Source organism: Arachis hypogaea, chromosome 20, assembly GCF_003086295.3.
Source record: "Arachis hypogaea cultivar Tifrunner chromosome 20, arahy.Tifrunner.gnm2.J5K5, whole genome shotgun sequence".
NCBI classification, from domain to species: Eukaryota; Viridiplantae; Streptophyta; class Magnoliopsida; order Fabales; family Fabaceae; genus Arachis; species Arachis hypogaea.
The window spans coordinates 109,688,621-109,710,058 of NC_092055.1; the positions used below are offsets into that span (position 1 = coordinate 109,688,621).

Below are 21,438 nucleotides of genomic sequence, written 5' to 3' on the forward strand. Positions count from 1 at the left end.
TCGAGTTAAAAGTCTGAGGGTAAAAATCACAATCCAAAATATAATAGAAGTGGAATTCAAGTTAACTAGGAAAAACAGTAATCATGCCTTGAGTTAGAAAGGTAAAGTAGTTAGGTAAAAACCAAAAGAAGTTAGAAAGTGGAGCTGGTTAGGAGTTAAAAAGGAAGTTAAAGTGAGTGTCATGAGAATTGTTTTCCTATTTACCAAGAAATGCACAAAGTTGAGGAACAATTAACTCATATTCAAGCAAGGATTGCAGTTTATTGATGACAATTCCTATAGATAAAGTAAGTGTAAAATTAGAATAAAATCATCAATAAGTAAATTAGTACTCAGGGAATCAAAAGGAATAAGAATGCTAGCTTGTGCATTCATGAATTGGGTTGGTTGTAGCCAAGTAATGCAAAATAATGAGTTTCAAACCAATACATGAATGGAGTAGATTAAACCATAAATTTGCAGAAAATTGGGCAGCATTCCGGTTAAAATTGAATGTTCCTGGTTAGTAAAATAGCAGAAAAATTCAGTTCATATGAAAGTAAATAGTACTGAAAAGATTAACAATTATCAAAAACATTAAAGAACAGTTTAACAACAACATGAAATATGAAGAACAACATATGAACAGCACAGCATTACAGCAAATTCAAAATTGCAAATTAGATAAAAATAGTTAGCACGAACGGTGCAATTATCAGGCCTAAATCAACTAACCACATCCTAGCTACCTAACCACCTAGAATCCACTACTATCATGCATCTCTAACTATCCTATTTCGAACAAAAACTGTAAAATATACAACTAATTGACTAATCGGAAAAATGAAATCGGTGTTCGGCGGAACCTGACGTGTAGAAACAGAAAGTAGGCTGAGAGAGATGGTGGTGGTATTGGTGATGCAGCGGCAATGGGTGGCGGCGCGGCGGCGGTTCGAGGTGGAGGCAGGGGCGGTTGAGGTGCAGGAGAAAAGGTGAGGGGTGAGTGTGGTGTTGTGGTGGCTGGTGGGTGGTTGGGAGTGGTTGGCGGGGAAGCAGTGGCACGGTACGGGCGGCGGCAGTGGGGGGTGTGGTGCATGGGGGGAACGGGAGAAGGGAGAAGAGGAGGGAGGGAAGAAGAAGGAGGGGGGCGTTGGCGGTCGGGGCGGCGCGGCAGCCAGGGCAGTGCGGCGATCGAGTTTGGGCGGCGAGGAGAGGTGGTGGTTGAAAGATGGGAGGAAGAGAGGTTGCAGATGGGGGGTGGGGTTTTCGTGTGAATGGGTAGGGTTTCACATGAATGGGAGTTAGTGTTTTCGAATCCACGCGAATGTGTGGAGCACGCGATCGCGTGAATTGGGAGAAAAGGGTGTTGACGCGATCGCGTGAATTGGGTAAAAGGTAAGGGACGCGTACGCGTGAAGCACGCGAACGCGTCACTGAAAATTGTGAACGCACAGTTCCAGCGTCGTTTTGGCACAACTCTCTGTTTCTAATGGGGTCCATGAAATCCATGCGATGCGGACGCGTCGCTCACGCTTTCACGTGGGATGTGCGTAGTGCAAGGGACGCGAACGCGTGGGCTGATTTGTGCTAAACGCACGCCAGCCGCACGATTCCAGCCCAACTTTCTGGGCGTTGGATCTTTACGCCGATATCCATTCGACGCCCACACGTGGCCTGCGCGCTCGCGTGGGGCGATTTTTTTTTTTAGTCTGATTATGCAGTATGAAATATGCAATGCTAATGTAGATGCTATGAATAATTCCAGGTTCAATGAAAATAATATAAAATAAAAATAAACAAAACGAAATAAAATTGAAGAAGGAACGATCGTACCATGGTGGGTTGTCTCCCACCTAGCACTTTTAGTTAAAGTCCTTAAGTTGGACTTTTGATGAGCTTCCTGCTATGGTGGCTTGTGCTTGAATTCATCCAAAAATCTCCACCACTATTTGGAATGCCAACAGCCTCCGGGGTTCCAAACTAGGCATGTAAAGCCTTTGAGTAAATTCAAACAGGTTCTCAGGTTCCCAGGGCGTTGAATGTCAGAATAGATTCCAGGATCCCAAACCTTGCTCTTATATCCGTCTTTGTCTTGATTTATATTTTTCCAGCCGGGCGATTTGGAAGTTGCATTCTCACCAAGATGGCCAAACATTCTCTGATACCCATTCAATTTAACTCGAAACTAATCCTTACACTTCAGATTGAAGCGTGGAACCTTATTGAATCTTGCATACCAGCCTTGAGCACGAACCATTTTCTTTTTACTCTTAAAGCCGCAAAGAGCTCTAAGCTGACTATCTGTTTCAAGCAATTGTATTCAAGTGGAAAAGTAAAGATAAAAGCTAAGGATTTTACCCACTTAAATTTAGTATTAGGTGGTAATGGCTGATGACATGTCACCATGTCATGTTTTTCTATACTTTTTCATACAAGAAATTGATGATTTGTTCTTAAATATTGAATGCTTTTATGCTTAAATGTTATATTTCTTTGATCTTATGATTTGATAAATTTTGTAGAAAATAAGAAGAAAAAGAAGCAAAAATCATAACATAAGCTAAAAAGGAGAAAAAAAAAGAGTTTTGGGGCACACTTTGAAGTTGGAGCACACTTTGGAGCCTTAGGCCACGCTTTTAAAAGCGTGGCCCATGACCAAATCAAGGAAGCTTGACAATCAGCACTCAAAGCTCAGTTAACTAAGTGAACCTAGCTTTGTCGTGAAAAATTTGGCTTGGAAGCAAGAATTCTCGCTAAGTTAAACTTGGGCGCTCACAGCATGACTATGCCTCCTTTAAAGGACCATAACTTGAGCTACAGACGTCCAATTGATATCCTTTTAGTTGCGTTGGAAAGCTAACATTCAGAGCTTTCCAACGATATATAGTAGTCAATATTTGGCATGAAATTGAGATACAAGGGAAAGGCATCTTTAAGGACCAAAAATAAGTAAAAATAAACCAAAGTGACTTCACCAAGGCTCGAAGGGGGAGACATAAGGAAAGCAAAAATTGGAAGGCCAAGGCCCATGAAAGCTCAGTTCACTTTCCTAACTGAGCTTTGTCGTTCTCTCCCACTCAAGAAAATTCAAGGAAAAGGCTCACAAAAGTGCTTCCACCAAGGCTCCAACTTGGAAACATGAAGCCCAAAGCAAGGCGCTACAAAGGAAACCTCAGTTCACTTTCCTAACCGAGCACTACTCCCCTATGCACTCCAACAATGTGACACGGGCAAGGATCAAAGGGGGCAGCAACAAGGTGCGCACAAATTGGCACGCCACAAGCAAATGGAGAGCTCAGTTCACTTAATCAACTGAGCCGTTCCCTGGGAGTAGCACCCATGGTCCAAAATTCAATTAAAAATCAAATTGGATTCAATTCTTCACCAATTGAACCAAGGCCAAATGGACCCATCTTTCTTCAAATCCAAAGCAAGCCAAGCCCACATCATTATTCAAAGGCACAAAAACAAGTTAGAATAGGAATTTCAATTAATTGTAATTTGTTTTCAATTTCATTTTCATTTTGTAAAGCCTATATAAGGCATCATTTTCATCTTTGTTAGGAGGCTAGCTCTACTAGAGAGTAGTGGTAGTAGGAGCTCTCTTAATTTTCTTCTTTGAATTTGATTTTTGGGAATTAGAAAGGAGAATTGATTTCTCTTCTTCCTTGTTCTTACTTCTGCACTCTCTACTCTTTGTTTTGAATCTTGGATTAAGAATTGAAGAAATTCTGTTTCAATCTTGATCTTATATCTCTCTTGTTACTTTCTACATAATTTCAAGGAATTGTGATTTGGATCTAAATTATCTTTACTGCTTTCTTCTCTATTTTCTTTTGCAATTATTCTCTATTGGATCAAGGAAGGAATTGAGATCTAGACTTGTTTTCTAGTCTCATTGATTTCCTGAGATCTTGAATTTCTCCTTTAGATTTCACAATTGAGCTAAATTTAAATTCTGTTTTAATTCTCCTGCACTTCTACATTTCTGTTTTGGTATTGAATCAATCTGTTTCCGAATTTCATAACCTGAGAGCTCTTTAGTTTACTGCACTTCTTATTTTTTCAGTTCTGTTTTAATTTCCAGCACCCAATTCCTTTTACTTTTCATGCAATTTAATTCTTCTGCAATTGTTCTAAGTTCTGCTTACTGCTTCCTTTAAATTCCCTGCACCCAATCCCCTTTACATTTGATGCAATTTACATTTCTTGTCATTTAAGATTCTGTCAATTTACATTTCTTGCTCTTTAAGTTACTTGCAATTTTACTTTCTGCACTTTAAATTTTCTTGTCATTTACTTTTTGTTGCATCAATTATCACTCACCAATATTAGCTTGACTAAACTAATCACCCACTAAAGTTGCTTGATCCATCAATCCCTGTGGGATCGACCTCACTCTAAGTGAGTTTTACTACTTGATACGACCCGGTACACTTGCCAGTGAGTTTAGGTGTTGGAAATCCATTTCCAACCCATCAAGTTTTTGGCGCCGTTGCCGGAGATTGATTAGATCAACAATGATTCAGTGGTTGAGAAGACTAGATCAAGCATTTTCTTTGTTTTTGTTCTCTGTTTTAGGTTGATGGCAAGGTGTTTGAGCTATATCCTCACTAAGAAATTCTTTCTCTGTGACATGAATTTCAATTTTCATTGATGTTGTATTTTACAAAATACAAATGGAGTTCAACTCATCTTATGGTCAAACAAAATTTTATGGGATATTACCCACCATCGTCAATCTCTAATGGTGGCTGGGAATATCACCAAGAAAATACAAATTCTAAGCACTCCAATCCATGGAGATTTGCTTCAGAGACACAAGATGAGCAAGAAAACCATATGGGATATTTCCCTCCACCACAAAATGATGCAAGTCATGATTCTAATGGTGGCTGGGAAGGGAATTCTAATTCTCCATATGATATTCATCCAAAGATATCATCACTTGACCATGGTTCAACAGAAAGCCCCTTTCAAAACTCACCACTTACACAAACTTCCATGAACCGCTTAAGGCTCTCAAAGCTTGAGTCCATGCTCAAAAGATATGAGGAGAAGACAACGAAAGTTTGGAAAGAACAAGAGAACTCCCTCAAAAATATGGAAGTGCAGTTAGGCCAATTGTTGAATGCAAGGAAGGAGGAAATGGAAAAACAAGAACACAAGGCCCCTGTGTCAAGTGAAATTGCAAAAAATGAAGAGGTGGTGAAAGTATTGGAACCTGAAATTGCACTTGAGATGACAAGAGAACTTGAACACTCACAACCTCCTCAAACTCCCCTGGACCAAAAAGTCTCAACAATTGACTCTGAGATTAAAAAATATGAAGAGGAGATGAAGAAATGTTGGGAAGATCAACAAACCTCCTCAATGAAAAAGATATTAAGTCAAATGTTGAGTGCAAGGGACAAAGTGGAAGAGAAGAAAGTGAGAAAGACAACCAAAAAATTCTAAACTCAAGTGAAGCAGAGAAGTACATAGAGGAAAAGCTCATAGAACCACCAATTCAAAAGGCTCTGGATGAATATAAAACTCCAATAATCACACAGCAACCAAGTCTTGAATCCAAAGAAGTGAAGGCAACTAGCAAGAGCACCAATTTTGTCCCTAATCCAGCAAGCAAGCTCAATCAAGCTATTTACAAAAGGAAGCTTGCTGAGGAAAGGCCAAGACAAGGGACAGTAGCTGAATCTTCTCCCCTCTTAAGGTCATTCCTCTTAACAAACTGGAAGAAGAGGAAGAAAGTGAACAACATGTCAACCGTAGGTATAATTTCTCTTCTCTGCTTTGTTTTCTTTCTTTGCTTTGTTTAAATTCAATAAATTGGCATATAGGTTACATTCTAAGTTTGGTGTTGCCATGCAACACTTTGTTTTCAATCCCTCTGGATGATTGCATAGTGTCACACTCACCACTTGTTTGCATAATCACAATGCCTCTGAGTTTTATTTTTCTCTTTTGATTTAACACTTTTTCATTCTACTTGCTTTAGTTATTTTTCTGTTTTTAAATGCTTTCCTCTGGTTTGCTTATTAACTGTCTTTGTTAGTACATCACCAAGAGATCCTTATTCATGACAGATTCTTGGCTTGGGGATTGTACTTAACAAATAATAGTTTCATTTGCTTAGTTTTAATTCAAATAAATTGACATATGATTGCATTCTAAGTTTGGTGTTGCTATGCAACAAAATTTGGTTCCAATTCTTACAAGATACTTGCATTAATTCCAAGTGAAAGTGTCACATTAAGTTTGGTGTGCCACTTATCTTTTATGCAATGTATTGTGCACACCTTCTTATCTATGCAATCAAAATGTCTCTGTCTCTTGTGCCTTGATTGTTATCTTTAATTTTGCTTGCTTAAAACACATGTGCTACTAATATTTCATTATGTAAGACATTCATGATCCATCTTAGCCCCATAGCCGTTGTTCTAATTGTTGCTTGAGGATGAGCAAGCATTCTGAGTATTGGTATGGGAAGAAGGAAGAATAGAGGACAACAATATAGAAGAAGAATTGCAAGGTTGTAAAGTTCCTTTTCCCTCTCATTTGTTTCCAGCACTTAAATTGCATGATTGTCTTTATCTTCCCTGTTTACATGTGTGGTATGGATAAGCATTGCCTGCATCTTGATTTGTAACATGTTACCATGCCATTATGACTATCAACTTGAGTTTTGTGAATTCAAAAGCAGTAAAGTATCATGATCATAAACAAACAAGGAATTAAAGAAGAATTTAGCATGTGCATACAAATATTGGAACGCTAGTATGATTGATTGTTGCTCAATTGCATTAGATTTTATTTAACTGAAGTTTTTATCTAGTATATTTTGTGAAACCTTTGGAAATCATGAAAACCTTGAAGAAGCAATTACAAAATAAGGCAAGAAAGAAAAAGGAAAAGAATGAGAAAGCTGAAGGCTCTGAGTACCAATGACAATTTCATTGTTAAGTACTTGTGGTGTTTATGTATCAAGTAAAATGCTTGAAAACAAAACACTTAGAAGTCAAGGCTAGGCTCAACTGCAAAAGCACTCCCTCAAAGCTCAAGGCTTTGAGCATCAATGATTAGAGAGTCAAGAAAAGAAACAAATGAGCTTAATGAAGTCCTCTAATTAAATGCTTGTGGTGCTTATGTATCAAGTGGTAATACTTGAAAACAAAGCATTTAGAAGTCGTAGCTTTGTTATCAACTCATGGGGAAAAGCACCCAAAAGGAAAAGCTAATAAGAAAATCAAAAGCTTGCTTCAAGGAAGAAGTATAAGGAAAAGATTTCATAAATTGAGATAGATAGAAGCATCAATCATTTATATTTCTTTGTTGATTGTAGCATGCATAAGAAACTAGCCTACCATGAACATTAACTTGCTATTATTCTTACCTTGGATTGTCAATCTTTATTGCATGATTCTTTTCTTGCTTGGGGACAAGCAAGGTTTAAGTTTGGTGTTGTGATGACATGTCACCATGTCATGTTTTTCTATGCTTTTTCATACAAAAAATTGATGATTTGTGCTTAAATATTGAATGCTTTTATGCTTAAATATTATATTTCTTTGATCTTTTGATTTGATAAATTTTGTAGAAAATAAGAAGAAAAAGAAGCAAAAAGCATAACATAAGCTAAAAAGGAGAAAAAAAGAGTTTTGGGGCACACTTTGAAGTTGGAGCACACTTTGGAGCCTTAGGCCACGCTTTTAAAAGCGTGGCCCATGACCAAATCAAGGAAGCTTGACAATCAGCACTCAAAGCTCGGTTAACTAAGTGAACCTAGCTTTGTCGTGAAAAATTTGGCTTGGAAGCAAGAATTCTCGCTAAGTTAAACTTGGGCGCTTACAGCATGACTATGCCTCCTTTAAGGACCATAACTTGAGCTACAAATGTCCAATTGATGTGCTTCTAGTTGTGTTAGAAAGCTGACATTCAGAGCTTTCCAATGATATATAGTAGTTTATATTTGGCATGAAATTGAGGCACACGTGAAAGGCATCTTTAAGGACCAAAAATAAGCAAAAATAAACCAAAGTGGCTTCACCAAGGCTCGAAGGGGGAGACATAAGGAAAGCAAAAATTGGAAGGCCAAGGCCCATGAAAACTCAGTTCATTTTCCCAACTGAGATTTGTCGTGCTCTCCTACTCAAGAAAATTCAAGGAAAAGGCTCACAAAAGTGCTTCCACCAAGGCTCGAACTTGGAAACATGAAGCCCAAAGCAAGGCGCTACAAAGGAAAGCTCAGTTCACTTTCCTAACCGAGCACTACTCCCCCATGCACTCCAACAATGTGACACGGGCAAGGATCAAAGGGGGCAGCAACAAGGAAGGCTTGGTGCGCACAAATTTACGCGCCACAAGCAAATGGAGAGCTCAGTTCACTTAATCAACTGAGCCGTTCCCTGGGAGTAGCACCCATGGTCCAAAATTCAATTAAAAATCAAATTGGATTCAATTCTTCACCAATTGAACCAAGGCCAAATGGACCCATCTCTCTTCAAACCCGAAGCAAGCCAAGCCCACATCATTACTCAAAGGCACAAGAACAAGTTAGAATAGGAATTTCAATTAATTGTAATTTATTTTCAATTTAATTTTCATTTTCATTTTGTAAAGCCTATATAAGGCATCATTTTCATCTTTGTTAGGAGGCTAGCTCTACTAGAGAGCAGTGGTAGTAGGAGCTCTCTTAATTTTCTTCTTTGAATTTGATTTTTGGGAATTAGGAAGGAGAATTGATCTCTCTTCTTTCTTGTTCTTACTTTTGCACTCTCTACTCTTTGTTTTGAATCTTGGATTAAGAATTGAAGAAATTCTGTTTCAATCTTGATCTAAGATCTCTCTTGTTACTTTCTGCATAATTTCAAGGAATTGTGATTTGGATCTAAATTGTCTTTACTGCTTTCTTCTCTATTTTCTTTTGCAATTATTCTCTATTGGATCAAGGAAGGAATTGAGATCTAGACTTATTTTCTAGTCTCATTGATTTCCTGAGATCTTGAATTTCTCCTTTAGATTTCACAATTGAGCTAAATTTAAATTCTATTTTAATTCTTCTGTACTTCTACATTTTTGTTTTGGTATTGAATCAATCTGTTTCCGAATTTCATAACCTGAGAGCTCTTTAGTTTACTGCACTTCTTATTTTTTCAGTTCTATTTTAATTTCCAGCACCCAATTCCTTTTACTTTTCATGCAATTTAATTTTTCTGCAATTGTTCTAAGTTCTGCTTACTGCTTCCTTTAAATTTCCTACACCCAATCCCCTTTACATTTGATGCAATTTATATTTCTTGTCATTTAAGATTCTGTCAATTTACATTTCTTGCTCTTTAAGTTACTTGCAATTTTACTTTCTGCACTTTAAATTTTCTTGTCATTTACTTTCTGCTGCATCAATTATCACTCACCAATGTTAGCTTGACTAAACTAATCACCCACTAAAGTTGCTTGATCCATCAATCCCTGTGGGATCGACCTCACTCTAAGTGAGTTTTACTACTTGATACGACCCGGTACACTTGCCGGTGAGTTTAGGTGTTGGAAATCCGTTTCCAACCCATCAATGGCCTTGGGATAGGTGTTTCCAGTGGTTTTGCAAGCTCATCTCCCTTGTGTTCTTCTGTGAATTCTTCCACTTCTTTGTAATTTTCTTCAAATTCAACCACATCTTGATCCAACTCTTCGATATCTTCCTCATCACTCAAATCATAAATTGGAGGTCGCGAAAAATTTACCTCTGCATCATCTTCGTATTCACTTGGGGAAGATTCTTCCATCTCAAAGAATTCACTTGCGGATGCAAGTTCATTACTAGGAGAACTTGACTCGTGATCTTCATTATCAAGGAAACTTGCTTGTTGAGTTATTCCGTCCAGTTCTTTATAAGATTCCTGCTTTGGAGGTTGTGCACTATCCTCCTTAGCATCAACTGCATTTCTCTTGACGGAATTCTCCATAATTCTGGATTCCCATGGAGGTTTAGCGTCTCCTAAGTCTTCAACCAATTCTTCTTCTTCGATAATTTCAGCTTCCTCCACTTGTTCCAGTACAAAGTCATGCTCCGTACTGTCCAGTGGTGTTTCTAGTATCTCCTTCATGTTGCGTTCTTCATTAGTTTGTCCACATGAAGCCATGGGGTTACTTGAGTGTCCAAACATCGGGAAGGTAGTCTATTTATCGCTTGATTCAATTGGTGTAGTGTGGCATAAAATTTTTCAAATGTTTCCTTGAGTTGCTCCCTTGATTCTTGGAGTGATGGATACAGACATGATGCATAGGGAAGTGGTGGTTCTCGGGAGTAATTAGGTTGGAATTGGGGTGAATATGGCTTAGGGTTATATGGAGGTGAATGGTGGTAGTTGGCTTGTGAGTGTGGTGGTTCAAAGCTATGTTGAAGAGGTGGTTCATAGGCGTATGATGGGGCTTGTCGGTAATTACAAGGGGGTCCATCATAACTATTGTTCTGAAGTGCATTATTGAATGGTCGTCGTCCATGATAGTTTGGAAGGTATTGTTGCCTAAAGGGTTGATCAGATCCTCGTGGCTCCATCCATCTTTGATTGTTTTGACCTTGATGCATGTTCCTGTTATAGCTTCCATTCCTTTCAACATTATTAGAACCAAACTGGTGCACGAAATTGTGATACATATCCATGGCTTCAAAGGCCTGGTGCTCTGATCTAGTTTTATTGTCTGTCACAACTTCGATACAACTAACCAGCAAGTGCACTGGGTCGTCCAAGTAATACCTTACGTGAGTAAGGGTCGAATCCCACGGAGATTGTTGGTATGAAGCAAGCTATGGTCACCTTGTAAATCTCAGTCAGGCGGATATAAAATAATTATGGAGTTTTCGAATTTAATATAATAAAATAGGGATAGAGATACTTATGTAATTCATTGGTAGGAATTTCAGATAAACGAATGGAGATGCTTTTCGTTCCTCTGAACCTCTGCTTTCCTGCTATCTTCATCCAATCAGTCTTACTCCTTTCCATGGCTGGCTTTATGCAAGGGCATCACCGTTGTCAGTGGCTACATCCCCTCCTCTCAGTGAATAATATGCTCACGCACCCTGTCACGGCACGGCTATTCATCTGTCGGTTCCCAATCATGCTGGAATAGGATTCACCCTCCTTTTGCGTCTGTCACTAACGCCCAGCACTCGCGAGTTTGAATCTCGTCACAGTCATTCAATCATTGAATCCTACTCAGAATACCACAGACAAGGTTTAGACCTTCCGGATTCTCTTGAATGCCGCCATCATTCTAGCTTACGCCACGAAGATTCTGGTTAGGAGATCTAAGAGATACTCATTCTAGCTTAATTCATGTAGAACAGAAGTGTTTGTCAGGCACGCGTTCATAAGGGAGAAGGATGATGAGCGTCACACATAATCATCACCTTCATCACGTTCTTGGGTGCGAATGGATATCTTAGAAGCGAAATAAGAAGAATTGAATAGAAAACAGAAGTACTTTGCATTAATCTTTGAGGAACAGCAGAGCTCCACACCTTAATCTATGGAGTGTAGAAACTCTACCGTTGAAAATACATAAGTGAGAGGTCCAGGCATGGCCGAGATGGCCAGCCCCCTAAAACGTGATCAAAGGATCATAAGGTAATCCAAAGATGCCTAATACAATAGTAAAAGGTCCTATTTATAATAAACTAGCTACTAGGGTTTACATGAGTAAGTAATTGATGCATAAATCCACTTCCGGGGCCCACTTGGTGTGTGTTTGGGCTGAGCCTGAGTGTTGCACGTGCAGAGGCCATTTGTGGAGTTGAACGCCAGTTTCTGTGCCAGTTTGGGCGTTCAACTCTGGTTTTGGATCCTTTTCTGGCGCTGGACGCCAGATTTGGGCAGAAGGCTGGCGTTGAACGCCAGTTTACGTCGTCAATTCTTGGCCAAAGTATAGACTATTATATATTGATGAAAAGCCCTGGATGTCTACTTTCCAACGCAATTGGAAGCGCGCCATTTCGAGTTCTGTAGCTCCAGAAAATCCACTTTGAGTGCAGGGAGGTCAGAATCCAACAGCATCAGCAATCCTTCTTCAACCTCTGAATCTGATTTTTGCTCAAGTCCCTCAATTTCAGCCAGAAAATACCTGAAATCACAGAAAAATACACAAACTCATAGTAAAGTCCAGAAATGTGAATTTAACACAAAATCTATTAAAAACATCCCTAAAAGTAACTAGATCCTACTAAAAACATACTAAAAACAATGTCAAAAAGCGTATAAATTATCCGCTCATCACAAACTCAAAGCGACAGGGGTGAGAATTCATAGTAAATAATAAAAATTAAAAGCAAAAATAAAAACAAATAAACAAGCAAAAGGAAATATTTACAATAACCAATAATAAGGCACACATTTGCAACTCCCCGGCAACGGCGCCATTTTAAAGAGCGAAACTCTCGCGCGATCTAGAATTTTCACAAATAAATTCCTGTTGTAAGTATAGCTTCTAGACCGACAAGAATTCCTTTCTTACAAAAGTTTTGGTTGTCACTTAAGCAAACCCAATAAAAATAATATACCGAAATATTCAAACCTCGGGTTGTCTTCTCAAGGAGTTGCAGGGCAGTATGATTTATTATTGGTTATGAGTAAAAGTGTATTTTTAGGTTTTTGAAATAGGGAACAAATAATTTAAATAACAAGAAGAATAAATTAATAATAATAAAATCTCTTGGCAAGGTATAAGAAATTGAAGTCCTATCCTAATTATCCTTATCAAGTGTGAAGAGAATTGGATTCAGCTCCCACTTTTAATTAACCCTTGCTAAACAAAGGAAAGTCAAGTAGACAAATTAATTTGATCCTCAGGTCTTAGTCAACTCCTATGGAGAGACTAGAGTTATTGGAATACAAATTAACCAGCAAAGAATTCCAATTCCAATCAACAGCTGAGTTTGATAACTCAAGTGTTATAAATTACTTAACCAAAGCCAAAAGGAGAAAATAAATCTAAATTGAATTGAAATCATCATAAATAGAATAAGGTAATTATTAGTCTGAAATACCTCAAATTATATTAATTAAGAAAATCATAACATGAAGGGTCTATAAGCCAAATCTGGAAAATAAATATCAATCAAAGTAATAAAGTAAATAAAACTAGAAAGTGATTTAAAGGAACATTGAACCTGTGATTGAAGAAATAACCATAAACTGAAGGAATCCTAATTCTAAAAATCTAAGTCCTAAATCCTAAATCCTAAGAGAGAGGAGAGAGCCTCTCTCTCTCTAAAACTACATCTAAATCCTAATAATTATGTATTATTCAGTTGTCCTCCGCATCTCTTTTGATTCCTCCATTCTCTGGCTTATATTCTGTGTTTCTGGCTTGGATTTAGGCCGAAAAAGGGTCCAAAAATTGCTGGGGGCATTTTCTGCAGATTTTTGTACATGGCGTCTGTCACGCGTTCGCGTGGGTCACGCGTTCGCGTGGGTCACGCGTTCGCGTGGGTCACGCGTTCGCGTGGGTCACGCGTTCGCGTGGGTCACGCGTTCACGTCATCTAGGAGTTTTCCTTATCACGCGTACGCGTCGGTCACGCGTACGCGTTAATTGTGTTCTGCTCAAGGCGCGCGTTCGCATCATCTACGCGTTCGCGTCGTTGCATTTTTGCGCTAGGCACGCGTTCATGTTGCTGCCTTTTCTTCAAAACTCCATTTTTATGCTTTCCTTCCATTTTGTATGTTTCCTTTTTGTCCTTTGAGCCATTCCTACCCTATGAGATCTGAAACACTTAACACACAAATCACGGCATCGAATGGTAATAAAGGGTAATTAAAATTAATATTTTTAAAGCATAGGAAACATGTTTTTAACATATATCATAATATAAGGAAGGAAAAGTAAAACCATGCAATTTACATGAATAAGTGGGTGAAGGATTGATAGAAACACTCAATTTGAGCACAAATTATATCATAAAATATGGGTTTATCACTAACCATCATTCAAATACATATTAGAGCCATATTTATCATCAATCAAGCATATTATAGTTTATCTATTCTCATCACAGGCACAGCCACAAGAATAATAGTCTAATTGTCCTAACCTTTACCTTTCTTTGAGAATTTACAACCCAAATTCTGTCCTTTGCTTAACTTAAATCAAAAACCCTAACAAACATAATTAAAGAAATTTGTTAATTTATAGGGCCAAATGGACGAACTTCATATGGAGCAAGAGAAGGGTTCTTACTCTTGTGACGGACTGAGCTTGATTGATTTGACCACTAATTAAAGAATTTGAAGCTTAATAAGAATGGAACTTTCAAATTAGGAAAGAACAGAAGAATACAGAAGCTACTGGTTCTTACCCAGCAAGAAGAACGTTAAAGAAATCAGGAAGGAAAAGGGGTAGAGCTCCTCCTCTGACATCGGGTAGCAACTTCCATGGTTGTCCTTCTCTTCTTCCCTGATGGTGATGCACGAAGATGATGATGAGTTTGCTTGTGTTTCTCCTTCTTCTCCTTGATCAGTCGCCATTCTTGCTCCCTTCTCCTCTCTTAGCTTCATCTCTGTCCCTCTCTTCTATTCTTGCCGTGCATTTTTGTTGGGTCTAGGAAAAGTGAGAAGCTTGATTCATCCATATATACCTATAGGAGGTAGGAAAGAAGTGAGTTGGTGCCAAAAAGCTTCGTGGCTTTCTCCTCTTACAATACCACATCACATCATTAATGATTGAAGAGGTAAATATGGTTTTCCTTGAAGTTCCGTTCGGTTATGAGAGAAGGAGAGAATGAGTTTAATTAGGGTTGCCTTCTGTTTGGTTTAGTTAAAAGGAGTATGGTTCGGTTGAACCGTGAGAAGGGAAAAGAGTGGTTCAATGTGTTTAATCATGTGCTAACTAGCCTAATGACATAACTATATTCCTCTACTAATTCATCATTTAATCAATTATTAAAAGGTAGTTAGTTTTAAAAGAACCAAATTAACTATAGGGATAATTATCTAATTACCACAACTCATCACTCAGAAGCACTGAAAGAAAAAGTTTTAGCGCTACGTGTTCTAATTCTAATTCGTTATCTATGCTATATATTTATATATCTAAACCTATGCACGTCAGCGAATGTTATATAGAATGAGGAATCACAAACCTCATGGGGTAAGGTGGTTACATTATGCATGCCTGTCCTATGGCTGATGAGTCTTATCTGTCGGTTATCAAGCCAACCCGACAAGTTCGGCTGCTAAACCCTGGACTATCTCCCGTCGCGCATCCCCAAGAGTCTATGCATAGCTTTTTCCCATATATAAAACTTACTCATTGGGGGTATCCTTCCTGGGAATTTATACGTGCCCAGTCACCCTTACGACATAGGGTCAACAGAGTATTGAGTCTCAACCTGGAACACGTGGTGGCAAGCCACTGTTCTTTACCCGGAAAAACTCGTATCTCATATAAAATTGAGTGCATAAGCCACATAAGCATTCATAATCATTCATTATAGCCATTGAATCACATATGCATCATATCTATGCACTTCTCATACTTGGTTCATCATATTTCAAGCTTACTTCTCTTTCAGGTTACCTCACCTTCCTAATTCAAACCCTTTCAATACCACTATAACTCATTACTACGGTTCTAGAGGGTAAAAATAGAGGTTTAGAAGTTCGAAGCCATGTTTAAATGACAAAATTATATGTTGCTGAGAAACAGATTGTGTGCGTGCGCGCACTTGTACAATTGTTCATAGAGGCGCGTATGCACTAGGAGGTGCAGACGCTCTCAACAGCAAGCATTTGAGGGTTCGTTGCGCCGTCGTTCATCTCCTTGTCACCACAAGCAACACCATCATTGTTGTCCTCGGTGGAGCTTCTGCTATCTGGTTTTGTGCATCTTAGTTGATCTTGAATTTTTTTAATTCTAATTTGTTAAGCTTTTACAGAGCCTTTATTTTTTTCCTCTTCAATGGTGGTCCTGCTTGGTTGAATCTGAGTTTTGTGAAGCTTTCGTCTCAATAGTCTCTAAGTATAATTCTCTTGGTTAATTTTCCTTTTCCTTCTAGGTATAATCTGAGATCACACATCGGAGGGAGAGGGAAAAGAGAACGAGAGTGAGTTCATCTGAAACCCTAAAGCTTGTCGCCACCATGGTCACCACCAGTCATCTCATTTCAGCTGCTTCCATTAACCTTCTGCGTTCGAGTGAAGGCGCCTCCTCTATCGACGCGTTTCCAAATCTGGTCACTATGCCATAGCTTATGAGATTGAGCGAAGCACCTTTTCCATTAATGGGTCTCCTCCGCCAGCGGCGCCGGTACTACGTTCTCACTTTTACATTCTCTTCTTTTTCGATCCACTCAACATTGCTTGTAGTGTGTTTCTGTTCATTCTCAATTTCTATTTTTATTCTCTTTCTCTTCTTGTTCATTCTCAATTGCTTGTTTTCTAACTGTATTTCGGTTCAGTATTGTTATGCTTGCCATGTGGTTGATGAATTTCCTGAGATAGATGAAAAAGAGTGGAACTTGTTTTCTGTTATAGATGATGATTCTTTGGTGCTTATTGTTTTCTGTTATAGATGCATGTTCATCATTGTGCATTTTTGAAATTCAAAACTAGCTTAGTTCCCAATGTGAATCCAGCAAGGACATGCTTTCTTTGTTTTCTTTTTTCATCAATGTCATGACTTGCATGCTCACATTTTGTTATTTACTTGAAGAAAGAAATAAAAGATTAAGAAGATCTTCCACAAAGCCTTTCTTGGTTTTCATTAACTATAAATCACATTTATTTGTGAACACGAGTTACCAATGCTCTATTTTTCAAGAAATTCACGGAGAATGCAATGCTATATTCTTATATCCTTGAAAGCACTTCTAGATTGCAATGCTTTATTTTGTTGATATTATTTATATGTATTATTTTCTTGTCCCTTCCTGTGGTTGTGATCTTAAACCCTATTTGTCACTTTGTTGGGGTGCATTAATCTCTACTCTTTCTTATGTTGTAGATATTTAGTGCCACCATAACCCTCTATTCATACTTTAGTGGTTGGCATTAGTATAATCCTAAATAGGTAAATGTTGATTTAGGAGATATATTTACAATACAAACCACGTAGGTGCAATACCCAAGCAATGCTGGATAAGACTATGGCATAATAGAGTTCACAAGAGAGGATGTGAAAGTACTTTTAAATGAGAAAGCCAAAAGGAAAGACAGATTCAATTCTAAAGTTAGTAAAATTTAATTGAGCTAATTTGATAATTATAATTATAATTACCTATTGTGTCAATTGCTTATTTGGATTTCAGATCAAAGGGGTTATCATTTGTAAATTGATGTACAAGATACATGTTATTACCTGAATTATTGCTTGATTTTATATGTTAACATTAAGTGATATTTTTTTTTAGGAAAGATGTGAAAATATGATTGATTATATAAAAAGGCTTAAGGTTTGCATAAGATGGTTCCAAGACATTGAGATGAGATACTCACTACAACAGGAGAGGTTGAAAAACTCATTGGAACTAACACAGCAAAAATGCATGGAAATTGGTAGGCTAATTTCATTTTTACTATCCACTTTGGTTTTTGAATAAATCTCAATGGATTCGAGTACTGATGTGGTTCGATGCATCTGATAACAGAGTTGCTGCTAAAAATCAAGGAAGACGAACTGAACTCAGTTATCACAGAAATGAGACGAAACTGGACTAATTTACAATAAAAGTTGATCAAGGAAGAAATAGAAAGGAAGGTAAGAAATATTTTCAAGTGGACCGAGCTTTAAATTGTGATAACAAAGAATGTTGTATGCTAAGGAAATGCCAGTAATAAAATCGAGGCTTATTATACGATCTCTGATTCTTTATGAGAGGCAAACTAAGAATTGTCTAAAGAGATCTTGATTCATGCTGATGCATAAAGATATGTACCACTTAATTGAAATCTTGAATACACACTATACACTATACACAATTAGATACAAAGTGGTTAGAGCCCTACACTTTTGGAACATGTTATTCAATTTTATAAGAAGCACTCTTTTTTTCCCTCAGTTTTATTTGGTGAACTGAAACATGCTGGCCTTTTTTTTTTCTCCCTAACCAATATATAGATATTGCATCAAAGAAGAATTGAGGATGACCCTAAAAGATCTGGAATCTCCCATTTGCATAGTATTATACAAGGAGTTAATTTGCAAGCTAATCATGCTTTGAAGCCTTTGTTTGAGAGACAAGTGAGTGAAGCCTAAATTTTACATTTTCTTGTGGTATATTTTTTAATATTTTAGAGTAAGTTTTTTCCATGAATTTATTTTAGAATAATTTTCTTCAATTTCCATTTTCTGTTTGATAAAAGTCCCAAAAGATATTGCTCTTATGAGTCAGTTGTGGCTGGGTGTTATAAGACAGATAATGCTCCTATTTTTATTAGATAAATCATAAATCAGAAATGCTCAAATATATTGGGACTTTAGAGAGAATATAAAGTTAAAAGTATGTTCTTCCCTTTCATGTATGAGACTATTATATTGATTTAAATCTTTTTATTGGTTACTCATGTTTGATTGGTGGTGGTAAGCTATATTATTTTAGAGGTTTATTGAAATTTCAATATACATGTCACTAAGATTATTTCCATTGAAGAGTCACCTTTCAAAGAATGACAGTTGTTCCAGCATTTACCATGTGATATAATATTTATGAATTTTCTCTTCTATTCCTGAACAACTTGTCATGCTCTTTTCTTATTGAAGTTAGTTTTTCATATGATCTTGATTCAGATTTAGGTGGGGATCTTAAAACATGACACTGGTACAGTTTGCCTCAGTAAATTTAGAATAAAACATGACTATTCAAATTGTTATGTGAGAAAAGACCGACTCTACCCTGATAAACATTATATATTCTGGAAGTTACTGAAATCGTATGAATCTATCAAGTAGTATTGCTTTCTTGTTTTTTTGTTTTTGGTCTTCTATCTGTATTCTAATTGCAGGGTGATTTTTACACATATTTATTCTCCATGTAGCTTGAAAATACTGTGAGGTTGCTGTTGGATTTGGAACCAGAGTTGATCCAGTCTGGCATTATTTGAATACAGATTTAAAAATTTTGTTCGTACCCATTGTTTGAAATATTTGTCATTAATATCTACTCTTTCTTATGTTATAGATATTTAGTGCCACCATAACCCTCTCTTCATGCTTTAGTGGTTGGCATTAGTATAATTCTGAATAAGTAAATATTAATTTAGGGGATATATTTATAATACAAACTATGTAGGTGCAATACCCAATCTAACAGTGATTGGAAGTGAGTCATACTATATGTATAGTATTATGACCTGGCACTAACATGAATCTGATTAAAATTGTATGGCATGTTTAGTTACTATTCCATGTACGGCCATGTTGAGAAGTTAGCTGAAGAGATTAAATATATATTAAGATTTCATTCCTGAGGCTGATGGTTTATCTACATATGTGAAATATTATATTCCCTGCCACTTCCAAATTTGTTAATTAGTTTTTTTAGTTCAGTATATTTTGAAAAGGAGAATATATATTAAGATTTCATTCCTATAAAAATATACTAAACTATTTGATTTGTTTGATAAACTGAGTTTACAAATATTTAAAACTGGAGTGTTTATCCTTTTTGGTCTATATTCTCAGCAAAGGGAGCCAAATTGAGCCAAGACCAGGTACTAATTATTAGTATTTATCTCTCTTGAGATAGCTAGTTAGTTGTATTTGATTTATTATTAATATTGTTAGTAGAGTTCTTGTCAAATAATGAGTTCTTATCAAATAGCATATTTCTTGTGAGACTGCTGGTTTAGTTTTCTATTCTTCAAAATGCTGGTAGTTTGCTATTTATTTGAGCAACTATTTATTTCTAACGTTCAATTTTCTTTTTCAGGTAATATTTATTCACACGGACATGGACACGAACAATGAAAATGTTAGAAGGGCCGGTAGCAAACTTTTTGAGCATCTCTTGGAAAACTCCCAATGTAATAGAACTAACAATATTTCTTAGTTTGATACTTTGTATAGGAGTTATTACTTTTGATTTGTAATACTAAAAAAATCATATATTATGTTTAATACTTTGAGTTATATAATATTTTGTCTATGGATTATGATTTTGTTATTGTGAAATTTTAATAAAAAAAATTATTTGTTTAGCACGATAAAAACAACAATAAAAACTGCATTTTTAAAAGATAAAAAAAAGTCACTTTTATCCGGTAAAAAGGGCGGTTTGTAACTGCCATTTTAAACAACATAAAACGCCATTTTAACCCGGTAAAAATAGCGGTTTCAAATACCATTTTAACCAATAAAAATTTCACTGTTACGGTAAAAATGGCGATTCAAAAATTTCGTTTTAACCAACAAAAACGCCACTTTGTTAGGGTAAAAATGACGTTTCAAAAACGCCATTTTAACCAATCAAAAATGTCGTTTTTACCCTGAAAATAACGGTGGTTTGAACCACCGTTTTAACCAAAAAAATTGTGGCGGTTTTCTGAAAACCGCCGTAATAACCAGAACGGTGTTCAGAATTATGTCGCTTTCTAAAACCGCCGTTTTTGGTAATAATAGCGATTCAAACCGCCGTAAATACCCAAAAAATCGCCGTTTTAACCAAAATTTTTTGTAGTGTAGTAACCAATTTCGCATGAAATACACGCAAAATATACCATTTCACATGCGGTATGCATGAGTTGGAACCAGCCATGCATTTTGTAGATATTATACCTTAGTTACACATTTCGTGGCCCGCCACCAACTCCAGGCTATACAATTGCAATTTTTCCATTTCGCATGTATCACCATGGAGATGCAGCCGTCAAGCTACTAAACCTCCATTTCATGTGTGTTAGAAACGAGTTGACTAAAGCTAAGCTTCTCTTCCATTTGCGAGCACCACATGTGATTTAGAGTTTATTTTCATTTCACGAGTTCTATCCATGCATTGGCACTGCACCTTTTGGTACTATTACGGCCTGGCCCAAGCAGTTTACGGGCCGGCCCGACTCGAGCAACACCCGACCTGAACGGTCGGGGGTGAGATGCTCAGATTCCGACCCGGACACGCGTCCCTGACACGCGTCCCTGGCAGCTTCGCCACAGCTGTGCAAGGGAGGCCTCGAAGAAGGTGGGCATGTCCCTGTAGGGCCCACCTCTGACACGGTATAAATGGGAAAGGACCTACCCTTCCCCCAAGGTACGTGACATACCACTCACTCTCTACTCGCCTGCACACTTCACTGACTAGGGCGTCGGAGTGTCTTTGCAGGTGACACCCCCCTTCTGTATTCGAAGGGCTCGGGACCTCGCATATCCCCAACCCGGAGACGTACGACCAGACGACTTCCCCTTCTTTGGAGAGGATACCAATCCTACCCGTCCGGTACCCGATCTACCGAACATTGGCGCCGTCTGTGGAGACCGT

At 37.5% G+C, this 21,438-nt stretch overlaps 1 long non-coding RNA gene across 2 annotated transcripts; it reads left to right on the plus strand.

Moving 5' to 3' along the window:
- Positions 1 to 15,448: 15,448 nt before the first annotated feature.
- Positions 15,449 to 20,119, plus strand: LOC112784613 (uncharacterized). 2 transcript variants are annotated; one of them, XR_003193985.2, is made up of 6 exons: positions 15,449 to 15,846; positions 16,027 to 16,277; positions 17,380 to 17,524; positions 17,617 to 17,726; positions 18,087 to 18,209; positions 19,897 to 20,119. It is a non-coding gene; the product is annotated as an uncharacterized lncRNA (long non-coding RNA). The 2 variants fall into 2 exon arrangements; XR_011878789.1 differs by having other exon boundaries at positions 15,449 to 15,827.
- Positions 20,120 to 21,438: the final 1,319 nt, after the last annotated feature.